Source organism: Cyprinodon variegatus, unplaced genomic scaffold (assembly GCF_000732505.1).
Source record: "Cyprinodon variegatus isolate N-32 unplaced genomic scaffold, C_variegatus-1.0 Scaffold779, whole genome shotgun sequence".
Lineage (NCBI taxonomy): Eukaryota > Metazoa > Chordata > Actinopteri > Cyprinodontiformes > Cyprinodontidae > Cyprinodon > Cyprinodon variegatus.
In genome coordinates, this window is record NW_015151232.1 from 264,568 (window position 1) to 269,314 (window position 4,747).

Genomic DNA, 4,747 nt, shown 5'->3' on the forward strand with positions numbered 1-4,747 from the left:
CCTCAGTGCCTGTGAACCTTATTAAACCACTTAAATTCACCTCTGCCAACTCGTCTCTGCATTCGGGTCCTCCAAACCAACACCGCTTTCTGACAGAAGGATCCAGCCAACATGGACCCAGCAGAACACCAGGCTAGGGAATTCCTCAAACTCCTCAGACTTTCCATAAACAATCTCTCCAGCATCTCTCCACCCTGGGAGCGGAGAGCAACAGCAGAATCTCTCCTCTCTCAACTAAATAAACATCCAGGACTCCAGACTTTCTTTCTTCAAATCGGATATTTCGACCAAATTAAATGGAACATTCAGGACACTTTTGCTAAATTATTCAATAAACCTTCACCACCCAAACCACCACTCAAAGACCTCACTCAGCTTCCACCAACCTCTGAACCCGTACCTCCACCTTCAGCAGCTGTTGGTTCCCCCCTGCCTTCTGCCTCCTCCAGGCGTAGGAACCGCCGCCATGGCAAGAAGGCCACACCCTCTCCGGCGGGTCAGCCTGACGCCTCCACTCCCTCTCCGGCGGGTCAGCTTGACGCCTCCTCTCCTTCTCCGGCGGGTCAGCCTGACGCCTCCACTCTCTCTCCGGCGGGTCAATCTAACGCCTCCACTCCCTCTCCAGCAGGTCGGCTTGACGCCTCCACTCCCTTTCCGGCGTGTCAGCCTGACGCCTCCACTCTTCCGGTAGTTCAGCCAGCTGCAAGCCTCAGTCCCCATCCTCACCAGGTCAGTTCATTCCGTCTCTTTAAACACCTTCTTGACCAACAGTTAGTACCATCCACCAGAAAACTCAAATTAGGTCCACTTGTCACACCCCACGCAGTCAGAGCTCCCTATATACCTGAGTCAGATCTCTGGAGCTTCTTTTATGGGGAGAGGGAAGATCTTTTCTCTTTCCTGCCACCTCCATCAGCTCCCCGCCAGCCAGATCCCGGTTCAGAGCCCGTTAGCATTCCTGTTTCTCTAGCTTCAGAGCCCGTCAGCGTTCCAGTTTCCCCAGCTCCAGAACTCATTAGCCTTCCAGTTTCCCTAGCTTCAGAGCCCGGTAGTGTTCCAGTTTCTCTAGCTTCAGAGCCCGTTAGCATTCCAGTTTCCTTAGCTTCAGAGCCCGTCAGTGTTCCTGTTTCTCTAGCTTCAGAGCCCGTCAGCGTTCCTGTTTCTCTAGCTTCAGAGCCCGTCAGCGTTCCAGTTTCTCTAGCTTCAGAACCCAATAACAGTCCATTTTTCCTAGCGCCTGAATCCGTTAGCGAACCAGTTAGCCTAGCGCCTGAACCCGTTAGCGAACCAGTTAGCCTAGCTCCAGAAACCCCTGAGCCTGCTCTGTGCCGTCCAGAGACCCCAGAGTCTGCTCTGTGCCCTCCAGAGACCCCTGAGCCTGCTCTGTGCCCTCCAGAGACCCCTGAGCCAGCATTCAAAGAGGCTTCAGAGTTCGGGGTATGTGGAAGTACGCCTCCAAGAGCCCCCTAGCGGGCGCGCCAAGCCTCCATGTGCCCTCTGAGGGCGCTCCAAGCCTCCCAGAGCCCTCTGCGGGCGCTCCAAGCCTCCAAGAACCCTCTGCGGGCGCTCCAAGCCTCCAAGAGCCCTCTGCGGGCGCTCCAAGCCTCCAATAGCCCTCTGCAGGCGCTACAAGCCTCCAAAAGACCTCTGCGGGCGCTCCAAGCCTCAAAGAGCCCTCGGCAGGCGTTTCAAGCCCCCTCAGAGGCTGTACCTGAGCCGCAGTCGGCGGCCCCCTCTGAGCCTGTTTCTGAGCCGCAGTCGGCGGTCCCCTCTGAGCCTGTTCCTGAGCCGCTAAAACGGAGACGGCGTCTTCCTTGGAACTATCTGCCGAAAAGGAGGCGGCGTTCCCCTTGGAGCTACCTGCTGAAACGGAGGCGGCGTCCTCCTCTGAGGTCCCTGCAGAAAGAGAGACGTCGTTCTCCTCCGAGGTTCCTGCAGCAACGGAGACGTCGTCCTTCTCCGAGGTTCCTGCAGCAACGGAGACGTCGTCGTCCTCCGAGGTTTCTGCAGCAACGGAGATGTCGTTGTCCTCCGAGGTTCCTGCAGCAACGGAGACGTCGTCCTCCAGTGGCCCTCCTTCGTCGCCTGACCCACGGCCGGCCTCCAGAGCGTCTGCCACGCCTTCGGCCCCGCGGCCGGCATCCAGAATGTCTGCCATGCCTCCAGCCCCGCGGCCGGCCTCCTGAGACTCTTCCTCGCCTCCGGCCCCGCGGCCGGCCTCCAGAGACTTTTCCTCGCCTCCGGCCCCACGGCCGGTCTCCAGAGACTCTTCCTCGCCTCCGGCCCTAGGGCCGGCCTCCAGAGACCTGTTGTTGCCCTCGCCCACCCTGGGTGGGTTGTTTTTTTTGTTGTGGACTCTTTTTTTGTGTTTTCTTGCCCTCCTTGCCTAGTTTCCCCTCCGCCCACCCTGGGTGGGTTGTTTTTTGTTTTTCTTGGACTTTTCTGGGGGCGTCTGGAATCCACCCTTGAGGGGGGGTTACTGTTAGGTTTCTGTTTCTGTTATGTTTTTCTTTTGCTCCTTGATTTCTAGTGTTTAGTTTTCTTTTCACCATGTTTCTTTATCCTAGTTATTTGATTATTATTTTGTTGTTGTTTTCTTATTAGTTCCTGTCTTCCAGGTTTTCCATTTGTTGTCCTCTGTTGCCCTCTTGTGTCCTCTTTCTCTTGCTCTGTTTTCTGTTCAGCCCTCACCTGTTTTCAATTCCCTCATTAGCCCTATCCCTGTCTCTGTCCCCTTTAAAAGCCCTCCCTCTTCAGTTCCTGTTTGCTGGATCCTCGTCTAACTTCTCGTCTAACCTCTGGTCAATCATCTGTCTGCCTTCCTCGTCTCTTCCTGGTTCCTAGATTTTGGTTTTCCCCTGATGTCTCCTAGGTTCTGGTTCGGGAGTTATTTTTTGTTGGATTTTTTGATACCTGCCTCAGTGCCTGTGAACCTCCTGCCTCAGTGCCTGTGAACCTTATTAAACCACTTAAATTCACCTCTGCCAACTCGTCTCTGCATTCGGGTCCTCCAAACCAACACCGCTTTCTGACACCTAATCCTAACACTTTTACTACTCTGTATTAGTTTTCTCCTGTATAATGTCCTCATGCACTGCTGGCATTCACTAGTTTCTCGTATAATTATTATATGAAGCCAAATAAAGAAATAAAATCTATGAAATAAAAAATTAGAGCATAAATTGTGAGAAGGTCCGTTGCATCCCTATGACAAAAAGTGTCTGTTTTTGGTGAGGTTTGAGGACCCAGGTGCAGAGGCAGGGAGGCAGAGGTGAGTTCTTGCAGTTTTAATGATCACAGTAAACAAAGACATGAGTGCAAAAAAATCCAACTTAAAATCTAAAACACACCAGAACCGTTGAGACATCGGAGGAACACATGCAGCCAGGGAGAGATGAGGAACCAGCACTGAGGAACTGCACAAGGAGACTATTTATGGTTGACTGAACAAAGGGATGAATAACGAGCTGATTGGGAGCAGGTGTGAACAGAGGCTTCTAGAAAGGAGCTAGGGAAAAGGAAACAAACACAAGAGGACAACAAAGAAAAGCCTAAGAACTTAAATAAATTTAAAACACAACTAAATAGGAATTAAGCTAATAAAACCAGTAAACAAAGAAAAATGTGAATCAACATGAAACTGAAACTCAAAGAAAACTTAAGAGAACCAAGACGCTAACAATATGAGGTTTTCACAGGCCAGACTGGCATATAGAGGCCAGATCCTAGAACCACATGTTGCAGAGCGACTGCAGCAGTGCGGCCCTCACTGTACCACAGACTCCATGGCCGTATTAAGCAACCAGCAGCTTTATGTTCACCATCAGGGATTCTGAAAACTGTCTATCCAGTAGTGCATCAAGTGTCCAGATGCAGTTGATGAGTAAAGTCCAACTGACCAAATCAATGATGTTTCATTTTCATCCTCTTCCCTCCAAAGGGGAACGCCATTAATCTGTTGTTATTGGAATGCAGGCTGTGTTCAATGACTCTGATGTGTTACTTCCTCATTAACGCAGTCAGCAATCCTTTGCCGCCATATTTGGCATCACTTTCCTGCCACCACCATGTTTGACTCTTCATTGAGACTTTTTTCCTCTTTGTATTTCTGTCACATGACTTTATGTTCTTCAGCAGAAATACGGCGCTCTGCCTTCTGCGCTCATGATTGTGATTGGTCAGTTGGCTTGAAGCCACTTGTTGGTACCACCGATCCTGATTGTTGGGGATTAAACTGGATAAACTGGAAGAAAAATGTTGAGCTCGCTTGGTGGGACAGGCCTCTGGATTACACAGTTTAAAAATAAGGAGATTTGTGAAACTCAATTTGAAAAAGAGAAATTTAAGAAAGATTAAATCTGTAAAACAAAACTTTTTAAGTTATAAAAAATAGAATTTGAAAAATTTTAATCTGAAAAATAAAAATAATGGACAACATTTTTGTTTGTTTGTTTGTTTGTTTAATCTTCAAATTTCCATTCACAAAATGGGATCTTTGCTTGAAACAAAAACGATAATAACATTCAATATATGTTTTCTCAGATTCTAGTTTTTCCACATCATTTTATTCAATTCTATTCATATCTATTTTTTTCTTTTTTAATATTTTGTTCCCAAATATCAGTTTTTTTTTTTACATATTTTCAATGTGTAAACCATGTCATTTGTAAAACAAAATCTGAAAAAGTGATATTTGAAAAAAATATATTTGAAAAAAAAAACTGTTTAAAAAATGAAATTAGAGTTA